General features: G+C 48.6%; 1 long non-coding RNA gene across 2 annotated transcripts in view; it reads right to left on the bottom strand.

Moving 5' to 3' along the window:
• LOC114812202 overlaps positions 1–17,774 on the bottom strand; it is a 47,411-nt gene extending 29,637 nt beyond the window's left edge. Inside the window, exons 1-2 of one of the 2 annotated variants that reach the window (XR_003759854.1) lie at positions 17,675–17,774; positions 7,536–7,692 (exon numbers count right to left, since the gene is read on the bottom strand). This is a non-coding gene — a long non-coding RNA (uncharacterized LOC114812202). The remainder of the gene's footprint in view (positions 1–7,535; positions 7,693–17,674) is intronic. The other variant, XR_003759852.1, reaches the window with a different exon arrangement.
• Positions 17,775–21,001: the final 3,227 nt, after the last annotated feature.

Raw genomic sequence — 21,001 nt, 5'->3', positions numbered from 1 at the left:
GGGTGGTCGGGAAGTTGCGTCACGGTTGATCTTGATATGAGCCACACCCGACTCAATTTTTCCCCATTTTCTTCCCCTGTTCGTACAAAACATGCCCAATGCAAAAAACAATCTCCTGAGTGCCACCTGATTTTTATAAGGGGACCTCCCTATGGACCAGCTAAGGCCCTGCCTCCTACTTTGACCCATAAACATCAAACTAACCAGTCTACTTTGTGTTGCGTCATGGGAGTTCCCTATCCCCCTCACGCCTCAACTTGCCTCATCTTCCACCGGAGAGGAGGAAGCAACAAAATAAAAAAAATAAATTGATATGTCCATCCCATAAGAGAGACTGATTTTCATCCCTTGCTCCTGAGAAGTCTGCAAATGCAGCAACTACAGGACCTTGCAGGAACCAGAAAATTGGAAGGTTTGTTGACGACTCACTCAAAAGCTAATCACTGTATTCATCACAGGCAGTCATCTTCACGATCATCAAAAATGAAGGGGCACAAGGCGTTTAAAGCCATGGTGAACACTTGGAACAGACCCTCAGGCCAAATCAACAGGAGAATCCATAAGTTCAAGGTATCCCTGTTTCTGATGACAAAAGCAAACAGATATTTCTCCTCACCTTCCATGACATTTGTGAAATGAGCCTAGGTTCCAGATTCCAACCCAAGAGTATTCTTCATAGGATCATAGGAGTGGAGCAGAGCTATTGGGGCTCTGGACTCTATGAAAAGGAAATGGAAAAAAAAACAAAACAAATTGACAAACCATTCCACTTTTCCTACAGCACAGCTGCTTCCACCTCCCCTAAAATCCACCTCTGGTGGCAAACCCAGGCAAAGAAACCCAAAACACCAGAGCTTCTCCATTCTTCCCTCCCCGGGACACTGGATCCCCTCACACCCAATCCCAAGAAAGCCTGTATCCAAGCAAGACCTCTCCCATCCAAATACTGACCCAAGTGGAGTGGGGGGGAAATCTGCAACACTTCTCTCTATCCATTTGATAATCAACCCACTGAACAATTTGGTACACTTCTACAGGAATCCAGATCAATGTAGGGGCTTCACACACACACACACCCCGATTCTCCTTATCTCTCTTTCTTTCCGTTTCAACTGTGGACCGTGTCCTCCCACTCCCCTGCAAACAACCCCTGACGGAAGAGCTGACATCCAAGCTTGTGACCAGCTAATACTCAATGTAATGCCCAGGAGAAGACTGGACACTCGACTCCACCCTACTCCTTCCCGTGACCCTTCTCTTAGAGAAATCCCTATCACTAGCTGGAGGAGTAGGTGACTGCTTGCCCCAAAGATACCCCCCCTCCCCGATTTCCTTAGAGAGGACAGTCCTAGTCCAGCACTAGGCTTCAATGTACACTGCTCTATACTGGACACTACAATCTCCATGAAACTCATGCCCTGGAAATTACTCCATCCCTCCCCACTGACATCCATATCTCACACTCAAGTTTCCAGAATTCCTTGTCTGAAAAGGTGACCAAGGAAACCAGAAACCTGCCTGTCCTGCTCCTCACTAAACAAACACTTCCCTAATCTCTTCCCTGGAAGCGACTGTCAGACCCAGAAGAAAGTCCCTTCAAAGGAGACCGAGGATGGACAGAGTGACCCTGGAGACAGGACTGTGAGCACCCAGAGTTGAGACCTTTCTATAGAATTAAGGGCCCAGGGCCTCCTCAGACCCACAGTCAAGCCAAACAGAACCAGTTCTCTGCCCAGAGCCCCGGCCCCCAGATCCAGGACAACCTTCTGACTCGACAGTGGCCTCCTTGTTCTCTCCCAGAACCCAACTCAACTTTACCCCCTCAAAATGTTCTCTCTCTCCCTCTCTCTCACACACACACACACACATGTACAACACACATTTTTCTGAAAACCCAACACCTTCCCTTGGATCCAGTTGCTCTTGTGGCCGCACAGTCACCCTCCTCATCGCAGTGCGAGTCCCTGGTGATCTGGAAGTTGCGTCACGGTTGACCGGAGATGAGCCACGCCTGAGTCAATTTTTTCCATTTTCTTCCCCCTGTTCCTACAAAACATGCCGAGTACAAAAAACAATCCCCTTAATGCCACCTGAATTTTATAAGGGGACCTGCCGATGGACCGGCTAAGGCTCCATCTCTTACTTTGACCCATAAAAATCCAACTACCCCCACTTTGAGTTGCATAGTGGGAGTTCCCTATCCACCTCACGCCGCAACATGCCTCTCTCCTCTTCCACCAGAGAGGAGGAAACTACAAAATAAAAAAACAAAAAATTGATTTGTCCATCCCATAAGACAGACTGATTTTCATCCCTTGCTCCTGAAAAATCTGCAAATGCAGCAACTACAGGGACCTTCCAGGAACCAGAAAATTGGAGGGTTTGGTGAGGACTCACTCAAAGGCTAATCACTGTATTCAGCACAGGCAGTCATCTTCAAGATCATCAAAGATGGAGGGGCACTAGGCATTTAAAGCCATGGTGAACACTTGGAACGGACCATCAGGCCAAATCAACATGACAATCAAAAAGTTCAAAGAATCCTTGTTTCTGATGACAAAAGCAAACTGTTATTCCTCCTCACCTTCCATGACATTTTCCAGTGATCCTAGGCTCCACATTCCAACCCAACAGTATTCTTCATAGGATCACAGTAGACGAGAAGAGCTATTGGGGCTCTGGGCTAGCTGAAAAGGAAATGGAAAAAAAAAATTGAAAGCCATTCCATTTTTCCTGCAGCACACCTGCTTCCACCTCCCCTAAAATCCACCTCTGGTGGCAATGCAGCCAAGGGAATCCAAGACAGCAGAGCTTCTCCATTCTTCTCTGTCCGTTACACTGAATCCCCTCACACCCAGCCCCAAGAAAGCCTGCATCCAAACAAGACATCTCCCGACCAAATACTGACCCAAGTGGGTTGGGGGGGGGAAATCTGCAACACTCCTCACCATCCCTGTTTGATACTCAACCCACTGAACAATTTGGTACACCACTGCAAGAATCCAGACCATGTGGGGGCTTCACACAACACACACACACACACACACCCTGATTTTCCTCATCTCCCTCTCTCTCTCACTTTCCATTTGAAGTGTGGACCGTGTCCTCCCACTCCCCTGCAAACAACCCTGACGGAAGAGCTGACATCCAAGCTTGTGACCAGCTAATACTCAATGTAATGCCCAGGAGAAGACTGGACACTCGACTCCACCCTACTCCTTCCCGTGACCCTTCTCTTAGAGAAATCCCTATCACTAGCTGGAGGGGTAGATGACTGCTTGCCCCAAAGATACCCCCCTCCCCAATTTCCTTAGAGAGGACAGTCCTAGTCCAGCACTTGGCTTCAATGTACACTGCTCTATACTGGACACTACAATCACCATGAAACTCATGCCCTGTAAATTACTCCATCCCTCCCCACTGACATCCATATCTCACACTCAAGTCTCCAGAATTCCTTGTCTCAAAAGATAACCAAGGAAACCAGAAACCTGCCTGTCCTGCTCCTCACTAAACAAAACACTTCCCTAATCTCTTCCCTGGAAGCGACTGTCAGACCCAGAAGAAAGTCTCTTCAAAGGAGACCGAGGATGTACAGAGTGACCCTAGAGACAGGACTGAGAGCACCCAGAGTTGAGACCCTTCTATAGAATTAAGGGCCCAGGGCCTCCTCAGACCCACAGTCAAGCCAAACAGAACCAGTTCTCTGCCCAGAGCCCCGGCCCCCAGATCCAGGACAACCTTCTGACCTCGACAGTGGCCTCCTTGTTCTCTCCCAGAACCCAACTCAACTTTACCCCCTCAAAATGTTCTCTCTCTCCCTCTCTCTCACACACACACATGTACAACACACATTTTTCTGAAAACCCAACACCTTCCCTTGGATCCAGTTGCTCTTGTGGTCACACAGTCACCCTCCTCATCGCCGTGCGGGCCCCGGGTGATCTGGAAGTTGTGTCATGGTTGACCGGATTTGAGCCACGCCCAACTCCGTTTTTTCAACTTTCTTTCCTCCTGTTTCTACAAAACATGCCAAGTACAAAAAACAATCCCCTTAATGCCACCTGAATTTTATAAGGGGACCTCTCGCTGGACCAGCTAAGGCCCCACCTCCTACTTTGACCCATAAAAATCAAACTACCCACCCTACTTTGTGTTGCATCATGTGATTTCCCTATCCACCTCATACCATGGCATTTAAAGCCATGGTGAACACTTGGAACAGACCATCAGGCCAAATCTACAGGAGAATCCATAAGTTCAAGGAATCCTTGTTTCTGATGACAAAAGCAAACAGTTATTCCTCCTCACCTTCCATGACATTATTGAAGTGATCCTAGGCTCCTAATTCCAAGCCAACAGTATATTCTTCACAGGACCATGGGAGTGGAGAAGACCTAGTGGGGCTCTGGGCTACCTGAAAAGGAAATGGAACCAAAAAAACAAATTGACAAACCATTCCATTTTTCCTACTGCACACCTGCTTCCACCTCCCCTAAAATCCACCTCTGGTGACAAAACACAGGCAAGGAAACCCAAGACACCAGAGCTTCTCCATTCTTCCCTCCCCAGAACACTGGATCCCCTCACACCCGGTCCCAAGAAAGCCTGCATCCAAACAAGACCTCTCCCGACCAAATACTGAGCCAAGTGGGGTGGAGGGAAAATCTGCAACACTCTTCCCCATCCCTGTTTGATACTCAACCCCACTGAACAATTTGGCACACCACTACAGGAATCCAGATCCATGTGGGGACTTGACACACACACGCACACACACTCCCTGATTCTCCTTCTCTCTCCCTCTCTTTCTTTCCGTTTCAACTGTGGACTGTGTCCTCCCACTCCCCTACAAACAACCCCTGATGGAAAAGCAGACATCCAGTCTTGGGGACCAGCTCATGGTCAAGGCAATGCCCAGGAAAAAAGACTGGACACTACACTCGACCCTACCTCTTCCCTGGACCCCTCTCTCCCAGGAGAAATCCCTATCGCTACTTTCTGGGGGATATGGCAGGTTTCCCCCAGGCCAAGGTACCCACATTTCCATAGTTCGGGCAGTCTTAGTCATGTACTAGGCCTCCGTGCACAACGCTCCATACTAGACACTAGAATCTCCATGAAACTCATGCCCTGAATTTAGCTCCATCCCTCCCCACTGACCTCCATATCTCACACTCAGATCCCCAGAATTCCTTGTCTGAAAAGACAACCAAGGAAACCAGAAACCTGCCTGTCCTGCTTCTCACGAAACAAATACTTTGCTGGTCTCTTCCCTGGAAGCGACTGTCAGACCCAGAAAAAAGTCCCTTCAAGGAGACCGAGGATGGACAGAGTGACCCTGGAGACAGGACTGTGAGCACCCAGAGTTGAGACCTTTCTATAGAATTAAGGGCCCAGGGTCTCCTCAGACCCACAGTCAAGCCAAACAGAACCAGTTCTCTGCCCAGAGCCCCGGCCCCCAGATCCAGGACAACCTTCGGACTCGACAGTGGCCTCCTCGGCCTCCACGCTCTCTCCCAGAACCCAACTCAACCCCACCTTCTGAAAATGCTCTCCCCCCCCCCCCCCCCCCCCCACACACACACACAGAGAGAAAGCCCAACACCTTCCCTTCGCATGAATTCTGTTGTTCTCCCCATCGCATGTAGATGATCCTCACAGCCAGGGAGCATCCAATTGGTCTGTGTACATCATCAACGTTGGCACAAGATACGCCCACGCCAAAATGAACGTTTGACTCTTTTCCCCCCTATTGGTAAACAACAACAAAAAAAATAGACAGTGGATCAAAACAACATAGCCCAAATAACAGTGAAGGTTTCTGGCTGGTCCCCCAATAGACTGGTAAATGTCTCGCCTCCTAGCTAGGGCAATAAAATAAACTGCACAGAGTACTGGGCAGAAAGGGAATCTTTGTTCCCAACCCACTACACACCACAACGTGACTCTCTGGTCTTTTCTTGGAGAGGATGAAAAAAAAAATTTGATTGCCAAGGACGTGAACTCTCTCAATACACCCTGTGAACAGAGCCAATGGGGGACCTTCCAGAATGAACAGAAAATACGACAGTCGTCCTAGGATGAATTCTAGACTCACTAACTGCAAATGGACGGTGTTACGCAGTCCGTCATCTCCAAGCCACATCAGGAAAAATGTGTCCTAACTTATTTAAGCTGATGAAAATGGTTTTGAAACACAATGAAGCCCAGAATCCTGGTTTCAAAGTGCAAGAGAAAACTGACATTCCTTCTCACCTGCCATGACAGTCCTTGAGGTTTTCTTCGTTGCGGGATTCCCTCCTACGGTGCTCTGTGATACTAAATGAGGAGCAGAGAGGACGGTGGTCTGGGTGGGGGGGATGCTAAACAAAACGGAAAAAAAGCAAGCCATTCAGTTTCTCTAAATGACACAGGTCTCTACCCAGCACCACATCAACCTCTTCTTATAAATAAACAGATTTGAACCCACAGACACCCTAGCTTCCTCACTTAGTTCCCCCCGCCACAGAGCACCACAAACCCATGCCAAATAAAGCCTCGATACAGAGGACAAGAGTTCTCCAAGGCAAATACTGCATCAACAGGGAAAGGTCAAAATCGGCACCCATCATTTCTAAGAATCTTACTTGAAAAATCAGGTAGGCCATTAAAGGAATTCAGACCTATCTGAAGTAGTGAGACAGATGGACAGACACACACGCTTCCTGATTCTCCTTCTCTCCCTCTGACTCTCTTTCCATTTCAATTGTGGACCGTGTCCTCCCACCTCGCTGCAAACAACTCTTGACAGAAAGCAGACATCCAATCCTGGTGACCAGCTCATGGTCAAGGCAATGCCCAGAAAAAGACTGGACACTACACTCGACCCTACTTCTTCCCGGGACCCTTCTCTCCCCAGAAAAATCCCTATCGCTACATTCTGGGGCATACAGCAGGTTTCCCTGAGGCCAAGGCACCCACATTTCCATAGTTTGGGCAGTCTTTCTAGTCATGTACTAGGCCTCCGTGCACAAGGCTCCATACTAGACACTAAAATCTCCATGAAACTCATGCCCTGGAAATTACTCCATCCCTCCCCACTGACATCCAAATCTCACACTCAGATCCCCAGAATTCCTTGTCTGAAAAGACAACCAAGGAAACCCGAAACCTGCCTGTCCTGCTCCTCACCAAATACTTCCCTGGTCTCTTTCCCGGAAGCGACTGTCAGACCCAGAAAAAAGTCCCTTCAAAGGAGACCGAGGTTGGACAAAGTGACCCTGGAGACAGGACTGTGAGCACCCAGAGTTGAGACCCTTCTATAGAATTAAGGGCCCCGGGTCTCCTCAGACCCACAGTCAAGCCAAACAGAACCAGTTCTCTGCCCAGAGCCCCGGCCCCCAGATCCAGGACAACCTTCTGACTCGACAGTGGACTCCACGCTCTCTCCTAGAACCCAACTCAACCTTACCGCGTCTAAATGCTCTCTCTCTCTCACATACACACACAGCAGCAGCACGGACACAACACACATTTTTCTGAAAAGCCAACACCTTCTCTTGGATCCAGTTACTCTTGTGGCCGCAGAATCACCCTTCTCATCGCCGTGCGGACCCCGGGTGATCTGGAAGTTGCGCCATGGTTCACCGGAGGTCAGCCACGCCCAACTCAGTTTTTTCCACTTTCTTCCCCCTGTTCCTACAAAACATGCTGAGTACAAAAAACAATTCCCTGAATGCCACCTGAATTTTATAAGGCGACGTCCCGATGGACCAATTAAGGCCCAGCCTCCAACTTTGACCAATAAATCAAACTACCCAAACTACTTCGTGTTGCGTCGTGGGAGTTCCCTATCCGCCTCATGTCTCAGTGTGCCTCTCTCATCTTGCACCAGAGAGGAGGAAGCAATAAATTTTTTTTAAAAATGCACGCAAAGAAAATAGATTTGTCCATCCCATAAGAGAGACCGATTCTCATCCCTTGCTCCTGAAAATCTGCAAATGGAGCAACTACGGGACTTCCCAGGAAGCAGAAAATTGGAGGGTTTGGTAAGGACTCACTCAAAGGCTAATCACTGTATTCAGCACAAGCAGTGATCTTCACGATCATCAAAGATGGAGGGGCATGAGGCATTTAAAGCCACGGTGAACACTAGGAACGGACCATCGGACCAAATCAACATGACAATCCATAAGTTCAAAGAATCCTTGTTTCTGATGACAAAAGCAAACTGCTATTCCTCCTCACCTTCCATGACGTTTTCAAGTGATCCTAGGCTCCAGATTCCAACCCAACAGTATTCTTCATAGGACCATGGGAATGGAGAAGAGCAACTGGGGCTCTGGGCTAGCTGAAAAGGAAATGAAAAAAAAATAAAAACCAAATTCACAAACCATTCCGTTTTTCCTCCAGCACACCGGTTTCCACCTCCCCTAAAATCCACCTCTGGTTGCAAACCTAGGCAGAGAAACCCAAAACACCAGAACTTCTCCATTTTTCCTTCACCAGGACACTGGATCCCCTCACACCCAATCCCGAGAAAGCCTGCATCCAAACACCACCTCACCCAACCAAATACTGACCCAAATGGAATGGGGGGAAAATCTGCAACACTCCTCCCCATCCCTGTTTCATAATTAACCCACTGAACAATTTGGTACACCACTACAGGAATCCAGATCCATGTGGGGGCTTCACACACACACACACACACACACTCCCTGATTCTCCTTATCTCCCTCTCTCTCTTTCTTTCCATTTCAACTGTGGACTGTGTCCTTCCACTGCCCTGCAAACAGCCCCTGACAGAAAAGCAAACATCCAATCTTTGGGACCAGTTCATGGTCAAGGCAAAGCCCAGGAGAACACTGGACATTCAACTCCACCCTACTCCCTCACATGACACCTCTCTTTCTAGAGAAATCCCAATCGCTAGTTTTTGAGGGGTAGCTGGCTGCTTGACCCAAGGCCAAAGATACCACCCTGCCCATTTCCTTAGAGAGGGCAGTCCTAGTCCAGAACTAGGCCTCAATGTACACTGCTCTATACTGGACACTACAATCTCCATGAAACTCATGTCCTGTAAATTGCTCCATCCCTCTCCACTGACCTCCATATCTCACACTCAGATCCCCAGAATTCCTTGTCTGAAAAGACAACCAAGGAAACCAGAAACCTGCCTGTCCTGCTCCTCACCAAACACTTCCCTGGTCTCTTCCCTGGAAGCGACTGTCAGATCCAGAAAAAAAAGTCCCTTCAAAAGGAGACCGAGGATGGACAGAGTGACCCTGGAGACAGGACTGTGAGCACCCAGAGATGAGACCCTTCTATAGAATTAAGGGCCCAGGGTCTCCTCAGACCCACAGTCCCACCAAACAGAACCAGTTCTCTGCCCAGAGCCCCAGCCCCCTGATCCAGGACAACCTTCTGACTCGACAATGGCCTCCTTGGCCTCCACGCTCTCTCCCGGAACCCAACTCAACCTCACCCCCTCTAAATGCTCTCTCTCACTCACACACACACACAAAGCCCAACACGTTCCCTTCCCTTGGATTCTGCTTTTCTCTCCATCACATGTAGATGATCCTCGCAGCCAGGGAGCCTCCAATTGGTCTCCGTATATGGTCCACGTTGGCACAAGATGGACCCAGGCCAAAACAAACGTTTCACGTTTTTCCCCCCTATTAGAAAAGAAAAAAAAAAAAGATGGTGGATCAAAGAAGCATACCCCGATTGACAGCTAAGGTTTCTGGCTGGTCCCCAGATACACAGGGGAATGCCTCACCTCCTAACTAGGCCAATGAAAGAAACTGCACAGAGGACTGGCAGAAACGGTGTCTTTTTTCTCGACTAACGGCAGACCTCCATGGTCTTTCTGTGCCTTCTGGTCTTTCCTTGGAGAGGAGGAAATCACAGAATTCTGTTCCCGAGAAGGTGAACCCTCTCAATACATCCTTACAGTTCTGGGAACGCAGCCCATGCGGGCCCTTCCAGATTATACAAAGAATACGACAGTCTTCCTAGGATGAATGCTAGACTCACTAACTGCAAATGGAGGGGTTACGCAGTCTGTCATCTCCACGCCACGTCAGAAAAATGTTTCCTAACTAAATTAAGCTGGGGAAAACGTTTGGAAAGACTATGAAGCCGAGAAGCCTGGTTTCAAACTGCAAGAGAAAATTGACATTGCTTCTCACCTGCCATGACAGTCCTTGAAGCTTTCTTCATTTCGGGATTCCCCCCGGCGGTGCCCTGCGATACCAGATGAAGAGCAGAAAGCATGGTGGCCTGGGGGGGGGGGGGGGTGAAAAACAAAGGGGAAAAAAGGCAAGCCATTCAGTTTCTCTAAATGAGACAGGTCTCTACCCAGCACCACATCAACCTCTTCATAAAAATACACAGATTTGAACCCACACACACCCTTGCTTCCTCACTTATTTCCCCCCGCCACAGAGCACCACAAACCCATGCCAAAGGAACCCTCGATGCAAAGGAGAAGAGTTCTCCCAGGCAAATACTGCATCAACAGGGAAAGGGGAAAAATCAGCACTACCTGTCATTTCTAGGAATCTTACTTGAAAAATCAAGTAGCCCGATAAAGGAATCCAGATTTATCTGGAGTGGTGAAACAGATGGACAGACAGAAACACATACACAAACACACACTCTCTGATTCTCCTTATCTCCCTCTCTCTCTTTCTTCCCATTTCAACAGTGGACCGTGTCCAACCGGTCCCCTGCAAACAACCCATGACAGAAAACAGACATCCAATCTTGGGGACCAGCTCATGGTCAAGGCAATGCCCAGGAAAGGACTGGACACTACCCTCGACCCTACTTCTTCCCTGGATGCCTCTCTCCACATAGAAATCCCTATCACTATTTTCTGGGGGGGGAGGGGAGGCCAAGTTTCCCCCAGGCCAAGGTACCCGCATTTCCATAGTTTGGGTAGTCCCAGTCAAGGACTAGGCCTCAGTGCAGTGTTCCATACTAGACACTAGAATCTCCATGAAACTCATGCCCTGAAAATTGCTCTATTCCCTCACCACTGACCTCCATATCTCACACTCCATTCCCCAGGATTCTTTTTCTGAAAAGATCACAAAGGACAGCAGAAATCTGCCTGTGCTGCTCTTCAAACACTTCCCTGGTCTCTTCCCTGGAAGCAACTGTCAGACCCAGAAAAAAGTCCCTTCAAAGGAGACCGAGGATGGACAGAGTGACCCTGGAGACAGGCCTGTGAGCACCCAGAGTTGAGACCTTTCTATAGAATTAAGGGCCCAGGGTCTCCTCAGACCCACAGTCAAGCCAAACAGAACCAGTTCTCTGCCCAGAGCCCCGGGCCCCAAATCCAGGACAACCTTCTGAATCGACAGTGGACTCCATGCTCTCTCCCAGAAACCAACTCAACCTTACCTCATCAAAATGCTCTCTCTCTCACACAAACACACACCCACACAGCACACATTTTTCTGAAAACCCAACACCTTCCCTTGGATCCAGTTGCTCTTGTGTCCACAGAGTCACCCTCCTCATCGCCGTGCAGGCCGCGGGTGGTCGGGAAGTTGCGTCATGGTTGATCTTGATATGAGCCACACCCGACTCAATTTTTCCCCATTTTCTTCCCCTGTTCGTACAAAACATGCCCAATCCAAAAAACAATCTGAGTGCCACCTGATTTTTATAAGGGGACCTCCCTATGGACCAGCTAAGGCCCTGCCTCCTACTTTGACCCATGAAAATCAAACTACCCACTCTACTTTGTGTTGCGTCATGGGAGTTCCCTATCCCCCTCATGCCTCAACCTGCCTCTCTCATCTTCCACCGGAGAGGAGGAAGCAACAAAATAAAAAAAAAAAAAAACTAGATTTGTCCATCCCATAAGAGAGAATGATTTTCATCCCTTGCTCCTGAAAAGTCTGCAAATGCAGCAACTACAGGACCTTCCAGGAACCCGAAAAATGGAAGGTTTGTTGAAGACTCACTCAAAAGCTATTCACTGTATTCATCACAGCCAGTGATCTTCACGATCATCAAAATTGAAGGGGCACAAGGCATTTAAAGCCATGGTGAACACTTGGAACAGACCCTCAGGCCAAATCAACGGGAGAATCCATAAGTTCAAGGAATCCTTGTTTCTGATGACAAAAGCAAACAGATATTTCTCCTCACCTTCCATGACATTTGTCAAATGAGCCTAGGTTCCAGATTCCAACCCAAGAGTATTCTTCATAGGATCATAGGAGTGGAGCAGAGCTACTGGGGCTCTGGACCCTATGAAAAGGAAATGGAAAAAAAAACAAAACAAAAATTGACAAACCCATTCCGCTTTTCCTAAGCCACACCTTCCTTCCACCTCCTCCTAAAAATCCACCTCTGGTGGCAAACCCAAGGCCAAAGAAACCCAAAACACCAGAGCCTTCTTCCATTCTTCCTCCCCGGGACACTGGATCCCCTCACACCCCAATCCCAAGGAAAGCCTGTATTCCAAGCAAGACCTCTCCGACCCAAATACTGACCCGAGTGGAGTCGGGGGGAAAATCTGCAACACTCCTCTCTATCCGTTTGCATAATCAACCCCACCTGAACAATTTGGTACACCCTCTACAGGAATCCAGATCAATGTTGGGGGCTTAACACAACACCACACACACACACACACACTACACACCCCTGATTCTCCTATCTCTCTCTCTTTCTTTCCATTTCAACTGTGGACCGTGTCCTCCCACTCCCCTGCAAACAACCCCTGACGGAAAAGCAGACATCCAATCTGTGACCAGCTATACTCAATGTAATGCCCAGGAGAAGACTGGACTCTCCACTCCACCCTACTCCTTCCCGTGACCCTTCTCTTAGAGAAATCCCTATCACTAGCTGGAGGGGTAGATGGCTGCTTGCCCCAAAGCCAAAGATAGCCCACCATTTCCCTAGAGAGGGCAGTCCTAGTCTGGTACTAGGCCTTCAATTTACAACTGCTCTATACTGGACACTACAATCTCCATGAAACTCATGCCCTGGAAATTACTCCATCCCTCCCCACTGACATCCGTATCTCACACTCAAGTCTCCAGAATTCCTTGTCTGAACAGGTGACCAAGGAAACCAGAAACCTGCCTGGCCTGCTCCTCACTAAACAAACACTTCCCTAGTCTCTTCCCTGGAAGCGACTGTCAGACCCAGAAAAAAGTCCCTTCAAAGGAGACCGAGGATGGACAGAGTGACCCTGGAGACAGGACTGGGAGCACCCAGAGTTGAGACCCTTCTATAGAATTAAGGGCCCACGGTCTCCTCAGACCCACAGTCAAGCCAAACAGAACCAGTTCTCTGCCCAGAGCCCCAGCCCCCAGATCCAGGACAACCTTCTGATTCGACAGTGGCCTCCTCGTTCTCTCCCAGGACCTACCTCAACCTTAACCTCTCAAAATGCTCTCTCTCCTCTCTCACAGACACACACACACACACACACCCCACACATTTTTCTGAAAGCCCAACACCCTTCCCTTGGATCCAGGTGCTCTTGTGGCCGCACAGTCCACCCTCCTCATCGCTGTGCGGGCCCCGGGTGATCTGGAAGTTGCGTCACGGTTGACCGGGGATGAGCCCACGCCTGAATCAATTTTTTCCATTTTCTTCCCCCTGTTCCTACAAAACATGCCGAGTACAAAAAACAATCCCCTTAATGCCACCTGAATTTTATAAGGGGACCTGCCGATGGACCGGCTAAGGCTCCGTCTCTTACTTTGACCCATAAAAATCCAACTACCCCCACTTTGAGTTGCATAGTGGGAGTTCCCTATCCACCTCACGCCTCAACATGCCTCTCTCCTCTTCCACCAGAGAGGAGGAAACTACAAAATAAAAAAAAAAACAAAACAAAACAAAAATTGATTTGTCCATCCCATAAGAGAGCCTGATTTTCATTCCTTGCTCCTGAAAAATCTGCAAATGCAGCAACTACAGGGACCTTCCAGGAACCAGAAAATTGGAGGGTTTGGTGAGGACTCACTCAAAGGCTAATCACTGTATTCAGCACAGGCAGTCATCTTCATGATCATCAAAGATGGAGGGGCACGAGGCATTTAAAGCCATGGAGAACACTTGGAACGGACCATCAGGCCAAATCAACATGACAATCAAAAAGTTCAAAGAATCCTTGTTTCTGATGACAAAAGCAAACTGTTATTCCTCCTCACCTTCGATGACATTTTCAAGTTATCCTAGGCTCCAGATTCCAACCCAACAGTATTCTTCATAGGATCACAGTAGAGGAGAAGAGCTATTGGGGCTCTGGGCTAGCTGAAAAGCCAATGGAAAAAAAAAATTGAAAAAACCATTCCCTTTTTCCTGCAGCACACCTGCTTCACCTCCCTAAAATCCACCTCTGGTGGCAATCAGCAAGGGAACCCAAGACAGCAGAGCTTCTCCATTCTTCCCTATCCGTTACACTGAATCCCTCACACCCAGCCCAAGAAAAGCCTGCATCCAACAAGACATCTCCTGACCAAATACTGACCCAAGTGACTGGGGGGAAATCCGCAAACTCTCCTCCCCATCCTGTTTGATACTCAACCCATTGAACAATTTGGTTAACCCACTACAAGAATGCCAGGACCATGTGGGGGCCTTTCACACACACCACACACACACACACAACTCCCTATTCTCCTCAGGCTCCTCCTCTCTCTCTCTTTCCATTTAAAGTGTGGGACCGTGGCTCCTCCCCACTCCCCTGCAAAACCAACCCCAACATCCAAGCTTGTGACCAGCTAATACTCAATGTAATGCCCCAGTGAGTAAGACTGGACACGCACTCCACCCTACTCCTTCCCGTGACCCTTCTCTTAGAGAAATCCGTAACACTAGCTGGAGGGGTAGATGACTGCTTGCCGCCAAAGATACTCCCCCCTCCCGATTTCCTTAGAGAGGACAGTCCTAGTCCAGTACTAGGCCTCAATGTACACTGCTCTATACTGGACACTACAATCACCAAGAAACTCATGCTCTGTAAATTACTCCATCCCTCCCCACTGACATCCATATCTCACTCTTAGGTCCCCAGAATTCCTTGTCTCAAAAGATAACCAAGGAAACCAGAAACCTGCCTGTTCCTGCTCCTCACTAAACAAACACTTCCCTAATCTCTTCCCTGGAAGCGACCGTCAGACCCAAAAAGAAAGTCCCTTCAAAGGAGACCGGAGGATGGACAGAGTGACCCTGGAGACAGGCCTGTGAGCACCCAGAGTTGAAGAACCTTTCTATAGAATTAAGGGCCCAGGGCCTCCTCAGACCCACAGTCAAGCCAAACAGAACCAGTTCTCTGCCCAGAGCCCCAGCCCCAGATCCAGGACAAGCCTTCTGACTCGACTGTGGCTCCTCTGTCTTTCCCATAACCAACTCAACCTTACCCCTAAAATGTTCTCTCTCTCCCTCTCTCTCACACACACACACACGTACAACACACATTTTTCTGAAAAACCCAAACCCTTCCCTTGGATCCAGTTGCCTCTGTGGCCACATCAGTCACCCTCCTCATCGCCGGGCAGGCCCCGGGTGATCGGAATTTGCGTCACGGTTGCCCGGAGTTGAGCCACGCCCGACTCCGTTTTTTCAACTTTCTTTCCCACTGTTTCTACAAAACATGCCAGTAAAAAAACAATCCTTAATGCAAGCTGAATTTTATAAGGGGACCTCTCGCTTGACCAGCTAAGGCCCCACTCCTACTTTGACCCATAAAAATCAAACTACCCACCCTACTTTGTGTTGCGTCATGTGATTTCCCTATCCACCTCATGCCTCAACGTGCCTCTCTCCTCTTCCACCAAAGAGGAGGCAGCAAAATTTAAAAAATTGATTTGTTCCATCCCTTAAGAGTGATTTTCATCCCTTGCTCCTGAAAAATCTGCAAATGCAGCAACTACAGGACCTTCCAGGAACCAGAAAATTGCAGGGTTTGGTGAGGACTCACTCAAAGGCTATTCACTGTATTCAGCGGCAGGCAGTGATCCTCACAATCAAAGATGGAGGGCATGAGCCGTTTAAAGCCATGGTGAACACTTGAAACAGACCATCAGGCCAAATCTACAGGAGAATCCATAAGTTCAAGGAATCCTTGTTTCTGAGACAAAAGCAAACAGTCATTCCTCCTCACCTTCCATGACATTATTGAACGTGATCCGAGGCTCCAAATTCCAAGCCAACAGTATAGTTCTTTCACAGGACCATGGGAGTAGAGAAAAGCTAGTGGGCGCTCTGGGCTACCTGAAAGGAAAATGGAAACAAAAAAACAAATGGACAAACCATTCCCTTTTCCTACTGCACACCTGCTTCCACCCTCCCTAAAATCCACCTCTGGTGACAAACACACAGGCAAAGGAAACCCCAAGAACCAGAGAACTTCTCTATTCTTCCCTGCCTGTGACACTGGAAGTCCCCTCACACCCCAGTCCTATTTCCATAGTTCCGGTAGCCGCCAGTCAAGGACTAGGCCTCAGTGCATGTTGCCATACTAGACCCTAGAATCTCCATGAAACTCATGCCCTGAAAATTGCTCTATTTCCCTCACCACTGACCTCCATATCGCACACTTCATTCCGCAGGATTCTTTTCTGAAAAGATCACAAAGAAAAGCAGAAATCTGCCTGTGCTGCTCTTCAAACACTTCCCGAGGTCCTCTTCCCTGGAAGCGACTGTCAGACGACCAGAAAAAAGTCCCTTCAAAGGAGACCGAGGATGGACAGAGTGGACCCCTGGGAGACAGGCCTGTGAGCACCCAGAGTTGAGACCTTTCTATAGAATTAAGGGCCCAGGGTCTCCTCAGACCACAGTCAAGCCAAACAGAACCAGTTTCTCTGCCCGGAGCGCCGCGGCCCCAGATCCAGGACAACCTTCTGACTCGACAGTGGCCTCCTCTCGTTCTCTCCCATAACCCCAGCTCAACCTACCTGCCCTCAAATGCTGTTCTCTCTCCACACACACACACATTTTTCTGAAAACCCAACACCTTCCCTTGGATCCAGTTGCTCTTGTGGCCGCAGAGTCATCCTCCTCATCGCCGTACGGGTCCCGGGTGATCTGGAAGTTGTGTCACGGTTGACCTTGAGATGAGCCACGCCCGACTCATTGTTTTCCATTTTCTTCCCCCTGTTGGTATGAAACGATCCCCTGAGTGCCACCTGAATTTTTATAAGTGGACCTCCCAGGATCAGCTAAGGCCCCGCCTCCTACGTTTGACCCATAAAAATCAAACTACCGCACGCACTACTTTGTGTTGTGTCGTGCGAGTTCCCTATCCACCTCATGCCTCAACATGCCTCTCTCGTCTTCCACCGGAGAAGAGGAAGCAACAAAATTAAAAAAAAAAAAACCAAAAAATGAGAAAAATATTGATTTCTCCATCCCATAAGAGAGAATTATTTTCATCCATTGCTCCTGAAAAATCTGCAAATGCAGCAACTACAGGACCTTTGAGGAACCAGAAAATTGGAGGGTTTCTTGAAGACTCACTCTAAAGCTAATCACTATGCTCAGCACAGGCAGTCATCTTCACAATCATCAAAGATGGAGGGGCACGAGGCATTTAAAGCCCTGGTGAACTCTTGGACCGGACCATCAGGCCAAATCAACATAATAATCCATAAATTCAAGGAGTCTTTGTTTCTGATGACAAAGGCAAACTGCTATTCCTCCTCACCTTCCATGACGTTTTCAAGTGATCCTAGGCTCCAGATTCCAACCCAACAGTATTCTTCATAGGACCATAGGAATGGAGAAGAGCAATTGGAGCTCTGGGCTAGCTGAAAAGGAAATGGAAACAAAAATAAAAATTGATAGACCATTCCTTTTTTCCTACTGCACACCTGCTTCCAGCTCCCCTCAAATCCACCTCTGGTGGCAAACCAGGCAAGGAAACCCAAGACACCAGAGCTTCTTCATTCTTCGCTCCCCGTGACATTGGATCCCCTCACACCCAGTCCCAAGAAACTCTGCATCCAAACAAGACCTCTCCCAACCAAATATTGAGCCAAGTGGGGTGGAGGGAAAATCTGTAACACTTCTCCCCATCACTGTTTGATACTCAACCCACTAAACTATTTGGTACACCATTCATTCCATAGTATTTACTGAGCACTTACTATGTGTGGATCACTGTACTAAGCACTTCGAATGTACAAATCGGCAACAGATAGAGACAATCCCTGCCCTTTGACGGGCTTACAGTCTAATCGGGGGAGACAGGCAGACAAGAACAATGGCAGTAAATACAGTCAAAGGGAAGAACATCTCATAAAAACAATGGTAAATAAATAGAATCAGGGTAATGTACATCTCATTAAACAAAATAAATAGGGTGATTAAGATATATACAGTTGAGCGGATGAGTACAGTGCTGGGGGGGGCGGGGGGACGGAAGAGAGGGAGGAGGAGAGGGAAACCGGGGAGAAGAGGGTTTAGCTGCGGAGAGTTGAAGAGGGGGGTAGAGGGAGCAGAGGGAAAAAGGGAGCTCACTCTGGGAAGGCCTCTTGGAGGAGGTGAGCTTTAAGTAGGGCTTTGAAGAGGGGAAGAGAATTAGATTGATGGAGGTGAGGAGGGAGGGCATTCCAGGACCACGGGAGGACGTGGCCCAGGGGTCGACGGCGGGATAGGCGAGACCGAGGGACGGTGAGGAGGTGGGCGGTGGAGGAGCGGAGCATGCGGTGTGGGCAGTAGAAAGAGAGAAGGGAGGAGAGGTAGGAGGGGGCAAGGTGATAGAGAGCCTTGAAGCCTAGAGTGAGAAGGAACCACTACAGGAATCCAGATCCATGTGGGGGCTTCACACACACACATACACACACGCAACCACCCTGATTCTCCTTATCTCCATCTCTCTCTCTTTCTTTCCATTTAAACTGGGGACCGTGTCCTCCCACTGCCCTGCAAACAGCCCCTGACAGAAAAGCAAACATCCAATCTTTGGGACCAGCTCATGGTCAAGGAAATGCCCAGGAGAACACGGGACACTCGACTCCACCCTACTCCTTCACATGAGACCTCTCTCTCCAGAGAAATCCCAATCGCTAGTTTGAGGGGTAGATGGCTGCTTGCCCCAAGGCCAAAGATACCCTCCCCCCATTACCTTAGAGAGGACAGTCCTAGTCCAGTATTAGGCCTTAATGAACACTGCTCTATACTGAACACTAGAATCTCCATGAAACTCATGCCCTGTAAATGACTCCATCCCTCCCCACTGACAAGGAATTCTGGAACCTGAATGTGAGATATGGAGGACGCACTGACCTCCATATCTCACATTCAGGTTCCAGAATTCCTTGTCTGAAAAGATAATCAAGGAAACCAGAAACTTGCCTGTCTTCATCCTCACCAAACACTTCCCTGGTCTCTTCCCTGGAAGCCACTGTCGGACCCAGAGAAAAGTCCCTTCAAAGGAGACTGAGGATGGACAGAATGACCCTGGAGACTGGACTGGGAGCACCCAGAGTTGAGACCTTTCTATAGAATTAAGGGCCCAGGGCCTCCTCAGACCCACAGTCAAGCCAAACAGAACCAGTTCTCTGCCCAGAGCCCCGGCCCCCAGATCCAGGACAACCTTCTAACTCGACAGTGGCCTCCTCGTTCTCTCCCAGAACCCAACTCAACCTTACTCCCTCAAAATGCTCTCTCTCTCTCTCACACACACACACACACACAAACACACAAATTTTTCTGAAAACCCAACACCTTCCCTTGGATCCAGTTGCTCTTGTGGCCGCAGAGTCACCCTCCTCATCGCCGTGCGGACCCCAGGTGATCTGGAAGTTGCATCACGGTTGACCGGAGTTCAGCCATGCCCAACTCAGCTTCTTCAACTTTCTTCCCCCTGATCCTACAAAAGATGCCAAGTACAAAAAACAATCCCCTGAGTGCCACCTGAATTTTATAAGGGGACTCCCAATGGACCAGCTAAGGCCCCACCTCCTACTTTGACCCATAAAAATCAAAATACCCACACTACTTTGTGTTGCATCGGAGGAGTTCCCTATCCACCTCATGACTCAACATGCCTCTCCCCTCTTCCACCAGAAAAGGAGGGAGCAACAAAATTAAAAAAAATAATAAATTGATTTATTCATCCCATAAGAGAGCCTGATTTTCATCTCTTGCTCCGGAAAAATCTGCAAATGCAGCAACTACAGGGACCTTCCAGGAACCAGAAAATTGGAAGGTTTGTTGAGGACTCACTGAAAGGCTAATCACTGTATTCAGCACAAGCAGTGATCTTCACGATCAGCAAAGATGGCCGGGCACGAGGCTGTTAAAGCCATGGTGAACACTTGGAACGGACCATCAGACCAAATCAACATGACAATTCTTAAGTTCAAAGAATCCTTGTTTCTGATGACAAAAGCAAATGGTCATTCCTCCTCACCTTCCATGACATTTTCAAGTGATCCTAGGCTCCAGATTCCAACCCAACAGTATTTTCTTCATAGAAAATAGAAGAGCTACTGGGGGTCTGGGCTAGCTGAAAAGGAAATGGAAACAAAAAAACAAAATCAACAAACCTTTCCATTTTTCCTACAGCACACCTGCTTCCACCTCCCCTAAAATCCACCTCTGGTGGCACACCCAGGCAAGGAAACCAAACACACCATAGCTTCCTCATTCTTCCCTCCCCGTGACACTGGAACCCCTCACACCCAGACCCAAGAAAGCCTACATCTAAACAAGACCTCTCCCAACCAAATGCTGACCCAAGTTTGGTGGGGGTGAAATCTGCAACACTCCTCCCCATTCATGTTTGATACTCAACCCACTAAACAATTTGGTACAGCACTACAGGAATCCAGATCCATGTGGGGGCTACACACACACACACACACACACACACACTCACTCCCCGATTCTCCTAATCTCCCTCTCTCTCTTTCTTTCAACTATAGACCATGTTCTCCCAGTCCCCTGCAAACAACCCCTGACAGCAAAGCAGACATCCCATTTTGGGAACCAGCTCATGTTCAAGGCAATGCCCAGGAAAAGCCTG

The sequence above is a fragment of the Ornithorhynchus anatinus genome, chromosome 5, assembly GCF_004115215.2.
Source record: "Ornithorhynchus anatinus isolate Pmale09 chromosome 5, mOrnAna1.pri.v4, whole genome shotgun sequence".
Taxonomy (NCBI): Eukaryota; Metazoa; Chordata; class Mammalia; order Monotremata; family Ornithorhynchidae; genus Ornithorhynchus; species Ornithorhynchus anatinus.
The sequence above is the reverse complement of the archived record's forward strand: the minus strand, read 5'-3'. Positions and strand labels throughout refer to the sequence as shown.